At 39.5% G+C, this 17,097-nt stretch overlaps 1 protein-coding gene across 6 annotated transcripts in view; it reads right to left on the bottom strand.

Moving 5' to 3' along the window:
• LOC127861631 (uncharacterized) overlaps positions 1-5,015 on the bottom strand; it is a 61,238-nt gene extending 56,223 nt beyond the window's left edge. For 5 of the 6 annotated variants that reach the window (XM_052400289.1, XM_052400293.1, XM_052400295.1 and 2 more), the window contains exon 1: positions 4,644-5,015. The gene's annotated coding sequence lies outside the window, so the exon portion shown is untranslated. Of the gene's footprint in view, positions 1-1,382; positions 1,497-4,643 lie in introns of those variants that run through there. The other variant, XM_052400291.1, reaches the window with a different exon arrangement.
• Between the last annotated feature and the right edge of the window lie 12,082 nt (positions 5,016-17,097).

Below are 17,097 nucleotides of genomic sequence, written 5' to 3'. Positions count from 1 at the left end.
AAGAGATGTGTTTGTCAGAAACACAATGCCCCCTAATGCACCGCTTTTTTTGTTGACCTTTGACCTTGGAGGATGACCTTGACCTTTCACCACTCAAAATGTGCAGCTCCATGAGATACACATGCATGCCAAATATCAAGTTGCTATTTTCAATATTTCAAACGTTATTGCAAAACTTTGCCATATTAAAAAAATTTAATTTCCGACCTTTGACCTTGAAGGATGACCTTGACCTTGACCTTTCACCACTCAAAATGTGCAGCTCCATGAGATACACAGGCATGCCAAATATCAAGTTGCTATGTTCAATATATCAAAAGTTATTGCAAAACTTTACTTTATTAAAGTTTTAAATGTTCGACCTTTGACCATGAAGGATGACCTTGACGTTGACCTTTTATCACTCAAAATGTGCAGCTCCATGAGATACGCATGCATGCCAAATATCAAGTTGCTGTGTTCAATATTTCAAAAGTTATTGCAAAACTTCAATATATTAATTTTTTTAATTTTTTACCTTTGACCTTGAAGGATGACCTAGACCTTGACCTTTCACCACTCAAAATGTGCAGCTCTATGAGATACACATGCATGCCAAATATCAAGTTGCTATGTTTAATATTTCAAAAGTTATTGCAAAACTTTACTGTAACGGTAAACCTTAAAGTTTTGGGACAGAATGACAGACAGACAGGCCAAAAAAATATACCCCCGATCTATCGATCCGGGGGCATAAAAAGGAAAAAGGTAACCCTCAACAGGGCTCGAACCACTGACCCCAGGAGTAAAAATCTCCTGCCTAGACCACTCGACCATCCATGCTTATGCTTAAAGCGGATGTATTTTTTATCTATATAAGCATTCCTCGTAGTTTTCCAAAATATAAGGACTACAACAGAACTTTCCCAATTATTCAATCGTTTCGCGTCGCACGACGCTTTATAATGTTAAGGTTTTCAAATCGTCGAAAGATGCATATAAGAGATATTTAAGAGCATGGTAAATGGTCAAGTATTACTATTTCCTAAAAAAAATCATACCTCAAACAAACATATGCGAATCTGAAACAACTTTTTTAATTATTTTGTTAATTTACCAAAACGAGAAATCTGTTAACCGGCCCATTTAAGGTATACAACATTACATATGCATTCAGACGACTCATAATTGAAGACTTAAGTGTGTACTTATCCTCTCAATCTTGATAAAGAAAATCATTGTATTTTTAATAATTTCTAGTTGTTGGCTTACACAAAATTATATTTACACATACGTAACCATAAAACAAAAATAACCAATCAATTCTAACTCAATTGGTAGTTGTGTGCGTAGTTGTATTATGAAATGGCTGTCGATGTGGTCGCTTTTAAGTGTGCAAATACCTGTGAGTTTTGAATTAACTACTCCACAACTATATTAAATTGCACTCCACTTCAGAACCATTTACGAACGACTAATGATTTTCCGTTGAAATTATCAATATCGTACGCTTTGCTATCAAACGAAAACAATTAAATTGCGTATGAATCTACCTAAGCTTTTACTGAAGTATTTACTTTCGTTTGTTCAAATAAGTTATCAATTATATCGCTGCCAACTATATGTCTCGCATATCACCTGTGTTACTGCCTTAAAGGGGCCTTTTCACCTATTTTGGCATGTATTGAAGTTTGGCATTAAATGCTTTATATTGATAAATGTAAACATTTGATCTAAAAATATCCAGTAAAAAAAGACAAGAATACAGTTAAAAACAGAAAAAAGTAAACCTCAACTGGGCTCGAACCACTGACCCCTGAAGTCCTGGAGTTAAAATTCTCCCGCTTAGACCACTCGACCATCCGTGCTAATGCTATGTGGAGATGTATATTTTACTTATATAAGCAATCCTCGTAGTTTCACAGAGTGTAACGACAACAAATAACTTTCCAAATTATTCGATCGTTTCGCGTTGCAACGCTTTATAATTTTCAGGATTTAAATCGTCAAAAGATGCATATAATGGCTATTTTAGAGCTTGGTAAATGTTCAGTAGTACTGTTTCCTCACACATATCATAACTTAAATTAAAATTTGCGAATCTGAAACAACTTTACTCAGTTTTGTCAATTTACCAAAACGTGAAAATGCCCCTTAAAAGCACTGTCCATAAGCATTCGTGCATTGATCTGCTTAGTAAGAATAGAACTAAAAAAAAAAGGAATACAACGTACACATCATATATTGTTTAACTAATTGAGCCGCGTTCTGAAAAAACTTGACTAAATGCATGTGCGTAAAGTGTCGTCCCATATTAGCCTGTGCAGTCCGCACATGCTAATCAGAGACGACACTTTCCGCCTAAATTGGATTTTAGCTAAGAAGAGACTTCATTTAAACGTAAAATGTCATAAAAGCGCACATGCATTAAGCCCAGTTTTCTCAGAACGCGGTCAATATATTGTTTAACTAATTGTCTACTTAACATTCTTGACTGGAAAGCTTATTCCATCAGGCTGAGTTTATTTATGACAAAAAGCACTCGCATGGAAGATGAAAGTATAATAACCCCTCGTTAACATGGATGTGCTGTATTATCATTTTACTAATATTTTTAAATAATTGATGTAAGAGCCAACATTACATTATCGCAAAATGTCATAAAATATATTAGCGTATAGTCAGACTACAAAGGGCCTTAGAACTTTTGTTGTTAAGAACATTATATCTGATGAACAATGTTCTTTTGTCAGTCTACATTTGCATGGAAATATAATAATTCTAGGCTGTGAGGCTGGTTGCGATAAATCAGTTGAATTTCGCTCTAAAAAAATTGATGGTTTACGAGGACACATACTAATCTTGGACGACACTTTACGCACATGTATCATGCCCTGTATTCCCAGAACAAGGCTCAGTTCTGTGGCTACTAGTCCCAATAAACCACTTCAAAACCTTCAGCGCTATTTATGGACATATTCCAGCCGGTTACCCCTGTTTCATTTCACGCGCGTGGGTGTGTGCACTCAAATTGTTTCCGTGTTATGTGCTTTATTATTTTTAGTCAATCTGAAACTTTAACAATGACTCTAAATGTTCAGTCATTCCCATCTAAAGATAGTGGTTCTAAATTTTCAGTCATTTCCATATAAAGATAGAGGTATGGTCTATAAAACAATAACTATTAATATTCAGTCATTTCCATGTAAAGATAGACTTATGAATTTAACAATAACTCTACATTTTCAGTAATTTTCATGTAAAAATAGAGGTATGGACGTAACATGAACATTAAATGTACAGATAAACGACCTAATAACGATAGAGTGATAGTCTGTAACATTTAAGTGTTATATTTAATATTAATACTAAATGCAGTGTCAAACCGAATACAACGATAAAGGGATGCGTCACTCAGTAATCACATACGGATATTTAAGGTAATGAGTTTCCCTTATCATGGGACACAATATGCATCGTCTTATCCCCCCAAAGACATAAATGCATAAGATTATTTTCCCGTATATAAACATAGGAAGAATGTTTTTCGTATCCCACAAATACAAAGAAACAGATTGCTACACACACATAGCATTTATTGTTTGTTATCACCTTATACAGATAACGGAATGAACCTTTTCCCAACAATGCTTTTAATTCAATACGAAAAACAAGGGCAGGTCATTTTCATGTTTACTACCCTTGTTAATAAATATTTAGAATTACTTAAATCAAGTAACAGAGCAGAACTTATTAAGCTATCACTTTTTATAAAAGAATCACTCACTATGCGTTCTGAAATTTTAAATGCTCCTGATATATCCAATACGTAAATGTTTGTTGATCTATTTATGTATTAATACACATGGAGCAATTGTTTTAACTGATCGATTGCAACAAATGTAATTGTATTTACATTAAAATTGTTAACTGTGATTAAATACGCATAATGCAAATAGTAGTTCTATTTATAAAAATTGTTAACCGCGTCTGTATAAATATATTCTGCAAATTCATATGTTTATTCATTACTAGCTCATCTCCACTACAGAGATGGCATTGTCATGTATGTTTACTTCACACCTTTTTCCTTCCTGTTGATTTGTTGTTGTTATTATAATTATATATTTTTTTTATTTTTTTTTTATCGGAAATGCGGAAAAGAAAATGTCTTAGCATGTTGACATATTATTTGTAAATGTATGTGTTTAGACGATGTACTATGTACAAGTCTTGAATAAAATGTCTGTCTGTCTGTCTGTCTGTTGAATCTGCGTGCAGATGTTTGTTGGCTTTTAATGTTGTACGCTTATATATCCTGGAAAATGTGAGCCACATTCTGAATGTATGTTCGTGATTTGGAAGTCAAAAAGATGTGGACGAAATATTACGTTTCCATAACGAATTCAACAGGATGTATGCGATTAATATTGAAACAGCATCGTTAAATACCCTTTGGAACGCTGTATCTTTAAAGTGAAGTGTCACAGATTACGTTATTGAAAACACTGTATTTACTTTTTATTTGACGTGTATGAAGTGGTGCGATTCTACTTGCTATTACGAAATAAGCCCGACCCATATCATGTATCGGTTTTTCTGTATCAACATGGACACAATTAAATAAACATAAACAATACACGTTGAAAATTAAAATTACTTACCGATCAGGAAAAAAGTATCAGTTTATTATATCCCAATTTCACTGAATATGAATTTTACAAACGCAGGTCATGTAGATTTCCACTGAACAGTTTTATTTATTCACCTTATCACAAACCCACACTTCTGTTTATTGGGGTAGACTCAGTGTAAGAGAATTCCCATACAAATACACGGTCAAGCGTTTAAATTTCGGAAGCTAAAACACAGCCATATACTAGTATACGAACTTAGTTGTCGATTGGTGATTAGTGGTTGTGATTAGACGTTCTCAGTGTTAGAACATGTTTTGACTACTTCTAAAAAAGACAATGTAAACCGTAACCCGATCGATTGGTTTTAAAGTAATGCTAACAATAAATCCTATCGAGCGAATCGAAGGGAGAAATAAAGCAAATCTGACGCATGTGGGTACGGTCGGCATGATAACGTCAAGAGTTTAGTGTTAATTTAAGTACAATGTAAAAGTATTTAAATATTGATATAAATGATTTTATTTTGAATGGATTTGATATTTAATCTTGAGATGAAAAGCCCAACTTATTCAATAACCATACGTCAAGAGTTTTATAAACAAATTAAAAATCACAATGTGCACTTAATATTAAATAAAATAACATTATTGTCAACTTTGAAACCATTTTCATTTTGTTTTGTTATGGAAAGGAAGACTTGTTCAATAGCTATGCGTCAAGGGTGTTGCAACTATAAATCACAATGTGGTCTCAAGTGTAATTATAATAACTTGATTGTACTCAAATAAAACGATTCATAAAGAGGGCCAGTTGGACGTACGGTGGCGCCATTTTAAATCTGTTGACATTATTACCTAATGTACCGTAAACAGAGATCACGCCGTTCAAATGTCGTTTATAGACACTATATAAACGTTTGACCTTACGTTAGGCGTAAAAAGACACATGCCAGTAAAATAAGTCAGTAAATTACAGCGTCAGCTTGAGTCTCGTTCTGCGATATCTGGGCTTCATGCTTTTGCGGAAATTGTCGTCGCAGATCAGTCTGTGCAGTTCGCTCAGGATAATCTGGGACGACACTTTCCGCTTAAACTGGATTTTTCGTTAAGACTGGACTTCCTTTAAACGAAAAAGCCCATACAAGCCGAAAATGTCGTTCCTAATTATCGTGTGCGGATTGCACTTGCAACGTTGGGATGACACTTTACGCACACGCATTTTGCTTTGTTTTCCCAGAACGAGGCACATTTATTAAAGCGCGACTCCTCGCGATGAAAGGTCTTCCGGTACGATCGAGAAACCTTAATTGATGATCAACTTTTACTCCATATTCATATCCTATATCAACCGAATTATTTAGGTTGAACGCACTCTGTTCCCATTGAATAACTTGCTGCTGACGTTGCTATTGGCCGGATCATGTATAATGATTTTGGGGAAATTGCAGCGGCAATGAAATGTCTGTTTTTCGAGCAATGTAATCCAGATCGTCTTATTTCCTTTGAAGGAAACACAACACTAATAATCACAACTCATGCAACGCCGATCGGCCACTTTTATATTAACATTAATATCAGGACCATATATACGTTAATGACTTCTGTCGAAATACGTTTGTTAAAATTACTGGCTTATTAGTAAAGTTTATATTTTTTCGTCGTTTAGCTGCCAAAACCAACAAATAGGGGTTCTGATGCATATGATAAATGTTCCGTTCTATTTACTATAACCCTTATCTGAGCACGTTGATAAAATATTTCGAATGTCCCACCATGCTGCCGTAGAATCTAAACTACTTTTGTGTTATCAACCTCCGCACAGAGATTTGACTGGAACCAGCATGGCAGGATCAAATCCCCGCCTTCATAACCAACCACGTGATGATAGCCTAGCCACAAGTTACAATAATTTTACCGTTGTTATTTTTACTTTTTTTTATTTAAGTAACATATTTTATTATGAACCTAAACGCATAAACTATTTTCTTTAAATATAAAAGAAAATTATACTACTTTTCATAATATAATACCTGAACAAACAAACAAAATCCTACCAAATTTGGTTAAAAAATTCTTGTGATGGCAGAGATTGTACATCAGTGCATGGAACGTCAACTCTGCACGGAGATTATTGTGTTATGTATTATGTGGTGTAACATATGTGTTTTTGTGTTCTTTGTCAGAAGAAATTCCGATTATGTGTGTGTTTTTCGCAGTTTACGGTGTCCTCTTGAGCCTGTGGGACTATTTTTCAGTTATAGCAGCAATGTCCAGCTATTATGTTCGTTGTCTTTTTACTGGAAGGCATTCAATGTAGGTTTAGTTGGTCTTGTGCTGTGTGGGGAAGCCGGAGGAAGGACACCGCACATCTCCGATATGGTGACCATCAAACACAGTCACATACGCCGATAGTATCAGGTTGAATATGTAACAAACGCAACAGTTTGTAACCGTTTCAAACGCACATAAAAAGCACCCACATTGACCCCCTTGTGGTATGCGAATGATGGTTGTGTTTTCTGATACTTCTTATAGGCAAACGAGAGCGGTAAACTTCGTCAAAGTTCGTGGAAACAAGTCAAATAGAGATTGACCATTTGACATTTTCAGCAAATAAAAACTTGGACCCACTATTCGAACACGGAATGCGACTGATTGAAATACAGTATAATAATTCTAGGCTGACTTGTGAGGCTGGTTGCGATAAATCAGTTGAATTTCGCTCTAAAAATGATGGTTTACGAGGACTGCACATACTAATCTTGGACGACACCTTACGCATATGTATCAAGCCCTGTATTCCCAGAACAAGGCTCAGTTCTGTGGCTAGTCCCAATAAACCACTTCAAAACCTTCAGCGCTATTTATTAACATATTCGAGCCGGTTACCCCAGTTTCATTTCACGCGCGTGTGTGTGTGCACTCAAATTGTGTCCGTGTTATGTGCTTTATTATTTTTAGGCAATCTGAAACTTGCCATAGTAATTTAATGACATCGATAGTGTCTTGACGTATCCCTATATGAATATAGAGTGCTGACGGTTTTCTTAACACACAATGCATAGCAATATGTCAATGTACATACTGAGAGATAGATTGTTACATCAATGTAACTCATCGTGCATAGTCATATCCCCATACATATTTGTTTACATTAATACTAAATGTGTAGTGAATCCTCATAAGAAGATGGAGGGATAGATCGTCACATTAACTTTAACTGTAAAGATAAAATGTCATAACCTCAAATAGTAATGCTATTCCATTAAAAGCAAATGTAAAGACATACGTCCATATGAAGATGGATGTAAAGACTTAAACAATAACTATCAATGTCCAGTCATTGCCATGTAAAGATAGAGGTATGGACTTTAACAATGACTCTAAATGTTCAGTCATTCCCATGTAAAGATAGAGGTATGGATTTTAACAATAACTCTAAATGTCCAGTCATTTCCATGTAAAGATAGAGGTATGAACTTTAACAATAACTCTAAATGTTCAGTCATACTAATACTGTGCGTAAATTTGCGTCCCAGAAAAGCCCATGCAGTCCGCACAGGCTAATTAGGGACGACTCTTTCCGCCTAAATAGGATTACCTCAAGAAAATTACTAGCTTTCGATGATGATAAAGATGAAGATAACGCAGCCAAGGACGGTCCCAAGCCCGCAAGGTCCCAAGCCCGCAGTTAAAAAGGAGGAATGTTGGGCGTCGGGCTAGCTACCCAACCCTGTTGAAACCTTATTGCTACAGAAACGCCAAACAGAATAACAACAGACATCACAGACCTGGGAGAAGGTGGACCTCCAGCTGGAGGACGTATGACGCCGGACGGTGAAAGCCAGTGTCAACTGGAAGCCATCTGGCCGAAGACCATCATCTCCACCAGGACCACAACCACCATCGGTACATGGAATGTCCAAACAATGTACGAGTCCGGGAAGACAGCACAAGTGGTCGCAGAGATGAGGAAGTTCAACCTCACCATCCTAAGGATAAGTGAATCAAGATGGACTGGCTTTAGACAGAAGCGACTGGCTTCCGGTAAGTAACTGTTCTCGGGGCATGAAGAGGAGGATGCAGCACACATCCTGGGAGTAGCCCTGATAATTTCCAAGTCGGCACAGAGAGCGCTCATCGGGTGTGAGGCGCACTGACCACGGGTCATGACGGTCTCTTTCTTTAAAAAGAAGAAGAGGATTAACGTGGACATTATTCAGTGCTACGCCGCGACGAACGACAGAAAAGAGGATGAGAAGGACAGCAATAGACTGTCAACTATCATACAAGCCAGACCAAAGAGAAACATCATCATTCTAATGAGTGACTTCATCGCCAAAATCGGCACAGACAACCGAGGATATGAAGAGATCTTGGTGAAGCAAGTGTTAGGCGAGATGAACGACAACGGGGAGAGATTCGCCGACCTGCGCGCCACACGTAACATGGTCATCGGAGGTAGTGTTTTCCATCGCAGAAGAATACAGAAGGCAACTTGGGTGTCACCAGACATGTCAACGGAGAATCAGATTGACCACCTGTGCATCGTAATAAAGTTTCGTCGCTCTCTTCAGGATGTACGTGTCAAGCGAGGAGCAAATGTTGCTTCGGACCATCATTCCTTTGTCGCCCGATTGAAACTAAAGCTGCAGAAGACTTTGACAGGGGGGGGGAGGCCAACGCCAACGTTACAACAGTGCCACACTGAAAGACACCTGGAAGCAAGAAGATTGTAAGGTCACTCTCTCCAACAAGTTTTCAGGCCCTAAAGGCTGCTTGAAGAAGAGACTATAGAGCAGAAGTGGCAGATCGTTAAAGAAGCAGTGACTTCAACATGCCCAGCAGTACTGGGCTGCAAGTCTTACACCCACAAAGAGTGGATATCAGCAGAGACGCTTCAGAAAGTTGCGGAAAGAGGAGAAAAGAAGGCAAGTGTCAACAACAGCAAAACAAGAGCAGCAAAAGTGAAAGCACAAGAAGAGTACACCGAAGCAAATACAAGCGTCAAGCGAAGTATTAGAGCAGACAAGCGGAACAACCTAGAGACGCTTGCAACAGTGGCGAAATGGCAGCCTATCATAACAGAACTACAGACCTGTACTTCATCACCAAGAGATTAGCATGCAAGTTTGAAAAGCCAGAGAGACCAGTAATGGACAAAAATGGAGGAGTAATAACAGATGACGAAGGGCAAAAGAAGAGATGGATTGAGCACTTCCAGGATCTACTCAACAGGCCGGCTCCTGCGAACCTAACTCTGATTCCGGAAGCTACAAGCGATCTGCCAATCAAGTGCTGCTCTCCCAAAAAGGAAGAGATCAGCAGCACCATCAAGCAATTAAAGAACGGCAATTCTGCAGGACCTGACAGCATACCCGCAGAAGCGCTTAAGGCTGACGTGAAGACCAGTGTGAAGCTAATACACCCGCTCTTCAGCAAGATATGTGAAGAAGAAGAAATTTCAAAAGAGTGGAAAGAGGATTACCTCATCCAGCTTTCCAAGAAAGGCGACCTCAGTTCCTGCTACAACTACCGATGAATCGCATTGTTGTCCATCCCAGGAAAGGTGTTTAATCGCATCCTGTTAACCGAATGAAAGACGCAGTAGACCGCATCTGCGTGACCAACAAGCAGGCTTTCGAAAGGAGAGATCGTGCACGGATCAGATGGCAACCCTGCGCATCATTCTGGGACAATCCCTGGAGTGGAATTCGCCGTTGTATGTCAATTTCATTGACTATGAAAAGGCGTTCGACAGCGTTGACCGGGAATCCATTGGCAGATTTCGAGACACTACGGAGTGCCAGGAAAGATCACCAACATCATCAGGAAGTCTTATGACGGAATGACCTGCAGAATCGTTCATGGCAGACAGTCACGGACGCCTTTGAATTGAGAACCGGTGTTAGGCAAGGCTGCTTACTATCACCTGCCCTGTTCCTGCTGGCCACAGACTGGGTAATGAAGACATCGACGGAGCAGCAGCAGAATGGAATTCAGTGGACAATCTGGAAACAGTTGGAAGACTTCGACTTTGCCGATGATCTGGCTCTTCTCCCCCACACCCAACAACAGATGCAGGAAAAGACAAACATGGTAGCGGAAAAACTCAGCAAGACTGGGCCTCACCATCAACAGAGAGAAGAGCAAGGTGTTAAGGACCAACACACCCAACAACACACCCATCACAGTCCAAGGCGATGCACTGAAGGAGGTGGAAAGCTTCACCTATCTCGGCGGCATCCTTGACAACCAGGGATGAACGGATACAGATGTCAGAACCCGCATCGGTAAAGCACGAGCAGCCTTCCATCAGCTGAAGAACATCTGGGGATCCAGCGAAATTGGCATCACCACCAAGATTAGGCTCTTCAATACCCTCGTGAAGCCACTACTCCTCTATGGAGCAGAGAACTGGAGAACAACTGTCGCCACCATAAAGAAAATACAGGTCTTCATCAACATCTGCCTCAAGAAGATCTTCAAGATCCGCTGGCAAGACAAGATATCCAATGAAGAATTATGGGGAAGAACAAAGCAGCAGCCAGTTGAAGAATACATCATTCAGAGGCGTTTGCGGTGGAAAGGCCACACCCTTCGCAAGCCTGCATCCAATACGACAATGCAATCTCTCACATGGAACCCCCAAGGGAAGAGGAAGAGAGGGCGGCCAATAAACACCTGGCGCCGTGACATGGAGGCAGATGCTTAGCAGATGGGCCAAACATGGGGGCAGCTGGAGAGACTCTCCCAGAACTGTGACACCTGGAGGAAGATTGTTGGCGGCCCAGATGGGACCACAGGCGAAGATGATGAGATGAAGATGATCGCGATAATGATAGAGTTGAAGATGGTAGCGATGATGATAGAGATGAATATATTAGCGATTATGATTGGGATGAAGATAATGGCGGTGATGATAGAGATGACGCCGGTAGCGAGGATGACAGAGATGAAAACTGTAGCGATGCTGATAGAGATGAAGATGGTAGCGATGGTTATAGAGATGAAGAAGGTAGCGATGATGATACAGATACAGATGGTGGCGCTGATGGTAGAGATTACGATGGAGGTGATGATAATAGAGATAACGATGGTAGCGATCAGTGCCGGATTAAGAAATGGGTGGCGCAGTGAACATTTTGGGGCCCACGCGATGGTGTTCAGCAGTTGTAATTGCAGTTTAAAAATATAGATTTGTGTACTAAAAAATAAAAAAATTATACAACTTACTGCTATATCCCTTTTTTCACTATTACTTTTGTAAGTTGACAGTAACATTTGAAATGTCATGTTATTTATTTAATGTTTTGACAAATTTGAATTCTTTGCTCTTTTCATACCTGCTTTTATTAAGGAAAGTAAAGAGCTAAATGTTACTTACCGTATAAAAAAATGAGTACATTTTACTTAAATATGAGTGAAATATTTATTCTTAATAATTTTATAAAAAAATGTTAATTAAAATTGTTCACTCTCCATCATTCCATGAATTACTAGTATTACTACTAACTTCGTTGTAGGGGCTATAATAAGGGAGGTAATTACCTTATTAAAGGTTGCAGTATACTACGTAGTTGCTGGGCGTTGTGCAATGCCATCTCTAAATCAAAGTACTGGCAGTACTGGTGTGACGATGCTTTTGAAGAGGATTGATATAAAAGCATCTATTTAAGTTTATCTACATCACCACAATTGTGTATGTAGGTACGAACATTTTGGGTAGGAAAAAAATGGGTACGAAAGTTTTGGGTACAAAAATTATGCCCCAAAAAAATGGCTACGAACAAAGATTTGGTTACGAAAAAAAATTGGGTAGGACAAAAATTGGGTACGAAAAAAAAATTGGGTACGAGCAAAAATTTGGGTACGAAAACAAATTGGGTACGAAATATGTAGGGTACGAAAAAAAATTGGGGGTACGGGGAAGTAGTACCCGTGAGGAACTTGATCCATTCAGCGAAACTGTGAGGCGGGTTACATTCTCGATCAAATGTAACAAGAAATATCTTTAAAAAGATATTCGACGTGTAGTTTCTGTACCACTTATCTTAAAAAACGTTCTGTAAAAGTAAAACGTTTGTGGGTTATAACATTACGTTTCAGCATATAGATTCAAAACTTGACATGCTCTTTAATTACACCATGCTCTTTAATTTCACATGTATATCATACCAAACTTTATATTTCGTTGTTTCCTTTCCTAAGTTAATGATGCTATGTGTACGGACGTGATTCCACATGCCCATGTGCATGAACATATAATTTTTCTTTATTGATTATTGTTTTTTCTTTAATTCAATAAGCTTAGGCATGTTTGTTCGTTAAGTACGGCAATACTGTCATGATGATTCCCGAAAGTAGGTATGAGCACATAGTCGTAAGAGCACTTGAATATGTGAGTTCGCCCATGAACACATCGTAAGGTCAACTAAATCACCGCGATATGACCTAATATGTGTTTAAAACAGCAAACAATATCCAACAAACGAATAAATTATCAAACATAGTATGTGCACTGATGTGGCTCTGTAATTTCTGTTTGAAAAGTTTATTAAATATGCAAAATGATAAAGCACGCATAAGAGCGAGTTTCACAGATGTCAACCGGCTATTATGCTGTTTAGATACCATAGTCGCTACAGCGTTTACAAATGGCAGGTTCGAAATAATTCGTTTTCTTTACACTCATGATCGCGTTGAAAGTTAATTATACGCGTTTTAATTCGCAATTTATTTACTGAATCACGACAGATGCCAAATACAATACAGAAAATGCATAGTTGTTTCATTGATCTATAAACATATAATGGATTGAATATAACTGATTTGAAATTAACGTTTTCAAAATATTATTAAATCTTTTTCCCAGAATATGCTGTCCTATTTATAGCTGAGCTTCCTATACCTTTATCAATAATAATCAGCGAGGTATGCCGATTAGAAAAATCGAGCTATCTCAATCGGACTGGCTCGGTCTTTTACGTAGGTCGCCATTGTGAAGAATTTTTTCATGGTATGATAACTTAGACGAGCTGCTTTGCAGCATCGTCAAAAACAAAGCATTTATTAAAAGACACACTTTTCTGCATGGGCTCTTGCTACAACTATATTTTTTATGTTTTTGTGCATTTGATAGCAAAGCCTTCTTGTGTATCTCAGGTGCGGAGGGACCTCGTAAACATCGAAGTACACATACACACACGCACACAAACACACACACCCACACACACCCACACGCACACACACGCACGCACGCACGCACGCACGCACGCACGCACACACATTCACTGTTTTGCTTTACGATTGGAGACTTCATGATGAGGCTGCCTCTATAAGATAAATCAAAGATCAACACGCGATACTGTGTTCATGTTAATATCTCTAAATATTGCATATTTAATAATGTGATTTAGAAAAGAAGAAGAGTAAGTTTGTTTATCAATTCAGTTTTGTTTATTTTTAATAAATATATTTCAGTTTTTATTTGAAACGTTACTAAAATAAGTCAATCGCAAAAACGTATGTGTTGTGTGTTACATATTCAAGCATAGGTACATTTGTATGTAAAACATAAGAAAATATTCACATATACAACATACGAAGTACATATTCCAAAATTCACGTACTGATAAATCGTTAAAAGCAAATGCAAAGGCACAAAAATGAGTATTTTGCGATATATAGAGCCAAGTTTTGCGAAAGCCAGGCTTAATGCATTTTAATGTAGCGGAAAGTATCGTCCCAGTCTGCACGAGCTAATATTGAACGACACTTTTCGCATATGCATTAAGCCACATTTTCATAGAACAGGGCTTATAAGATCTACCATGAGTGTACAAGCGCACATTCGGAAATATCACTCGGTATCGATCCGTTATAAAGAAAAAAGCGTATAACTTATACTGGTCAAATATTCACAAGTGAGTGAAGAGCATTTCTTCAACGTGGAGACCGCACCATGAACAAAATGGACAAATGGATTCGTCAAATAGATGTAACTAACGCACGCGCCGCATCTACTCAGACACACATTTCTTACCACGCAACCGCGATTCCAGTTTTTTGAAAAACCGGAAAACATGCAACTCTGACTCCCGGAAGTCGACTGTCCATCTTGAGCCAAGTCTCAGATGAGACCAATCACGCGATATGATGGGAAAAATCTGGTTAATTGTCCATATTTCTCCTGAGCGGTTACATTTCCACATCTCCAACTTGAGATTCGCAGATGACATTGACCTCAGTGGTGGCACCAGAAGTTAAATTCAAGATCTCACAAATAGACTGTATGAAATTGCAGGAGCATCCGTGATGGAGGTCAGCACGGAGATGTCGAAGATCATGGAGAACAGCAGGACCAAGAGCAGTGCAGAAATATTCATGAACGGCGAAATATTCATGAACGGCGAGATGCTAGAAAAAGTGACCAGCTTCAAGTACTTGGGCTCAACCCTGTCCAAGCATTGTACCAGTACCGCTGAGGTCCGAATACGAATTGCCATGGCGACCGCAGCGATGGCCAGACTGAGCAGGTTGTGGACAAGCAGTTCCATCAGCTTCTAAACCAAGTACAGGCTTTACAAGTCCCTCGTAGTCTCCATCCTACTACACTTATTGGCCCACAAGAGTCCCTAAATGCGACCGTCAAACGACGAAAGTTGGCTTGGTTTGGTAAAGTGACCAGGCATTACCCTCTGTGCAAGACGGTTCTTAAGTGCACGCTAGAGGGAGGTCGACGTCGAAGTCGTCAAGAGAAAAGCTGGATGGACTATGTTAAAGAGTGGACATCCATTCCCATGGATGAATTACTCTCAGCAGCACACACCATACCTGCCTGGAGGAGGATTTCTGTATCGTCCTCCTTAATTCCCCCCCCCCCCCCCAAACGGCCAAACCGGTCAAGGGTATGATGGTGCGTCGTAAATTAGCGTCCCAGATAAGCCTATGCGGTCAGAACATGCTCATAAGGGACGAGACTTTCACAAGCGGATTTTCGCTAAGAAGATACTAACTTGGGGTGAAAAGTGTCGTCCATGAGTAGCCAGGCTAGTATTTGACGACACATTACCCAACTTTATTAAGCCGCGTTTTTACAGAGCGTCTCTCAATGTGTCACATGCATTTAGACCACGTTTTCCAAGAGCGCGGCTCAGATGTGTAACATGAATTGAGACCCGTTTTCCCAGAGCGCCTCTCAATGTGTCACATGCATTGAGACCCGTTTTCCCAGAGCGCCGCTCAAATATGTGACATGCATTGAGCCCGGTTTTCCCTGAGCGTCTCTCAATGTGCCACATGCATTAAGACCCGTTTTTCAAGAGCGCCGCTTAAATGTGTGACATGCATTGAGCCCGGTTTTCCCAGAGCGCCTCTCAATGTGTCACATGCATTGATACCCGTTTTCCCAGAGCGCCGCCCAAATATGTGACATGCATTGAGCCCGGTTTTCCCTGAGCGTCTCTCAATGTGCCACATGCATTTAGACCCGTTTTCCAAGAGCGCCGCTTAAATGTGTGACATGCATTGAGCCCGGTTTTCCCAGAGCGCATCTAAATGTGTCACATGCATTGGGACCCGTTTTCCCAGAGCGCCGCTCAAATATGTGACATGCATTGAGCCCGGTTTTCCCTGAGCGCCTCTCAATGTGTGACATGCATTTAAACCCGTTTTTCAAGAGCCCTGCTCAAATGTGTGACATGCATTCAGCCCGGTTTTCCCAGCGCGCCTCTCAATGTGTGGCATGCATATAGAACCGTTTTCCAAGAGCGCCTCTCAATGTGTCACATGCATTTAGACCCGTTTTCCAAGAGCGCCGCTCAGATGTGTGACATGAATTAAGCCCCGTTTGCACAGAGCGCCTTTCAATGTGTCACATACATTTAGCCCGGTTTTCCCAGAGCACCTCTCAATGTGTCACATGCATTTAGACCCGTTTTCCAAGAGCGCCGCTTAAATGTGTGACATGCATTAAGCCCGGTTTTCCCATACGCCTCTCAATGTGTCACATGCATTTAGACCCGTTTCCAAAAGCGCCGCTAAAATGTGTGACATGCATTAAGCCCCGTTTTGCACAGAGCGCCTCTCAATGTGTCACATGCATTTAGAGCCGTTTTCCCAGAGCGCCGCTCAAATGTGTCACATGAATTAATTAAGCCCTTTTTTTCGTTAAACGCGGCTCATTTGAAAGGTACATCTCTAACAACCATGCCTCATATCATTTTGCCATAATGATCAAAATGGCGACAGAATTCCTTGAATTCTGAAGATAATGTATTTTTTAATGGGTAAACCGGGGCTGTTTACATATAAGTAACTCATAACGAATAAGCAGTTACAAGTTAGTGATTATTGAGTGCTTTGAGCTTTCATGAACATGTGTAAACCTCAAGGGACAAGAAGCTGGGAGTTCGATTATATTGCAACTAATTATGATTAAGTTCTCTAAAGACTAAAATGTCACTCCTGGGCTGCCGTAC

This window comes from Dreissena polymorpha, chromosome 16, assembly GCF_020536995.1.
Source record: "Dreissena polymorpha isolate Duluth1 chromosome 16, UMN_Dpol_1.0, whole genome shotgun sequence".
Lineage (NCBI taxonomy): Eukaryota > Metazoa > Mollusca > Bivalvia > Myida > Dreissenidae > Dreissena > Dreissena polymorpha.
Note: the sequence above shows the minus strand (reverse complement) of the source record. Positions and strands in the feature narration are given on the sequence as shown.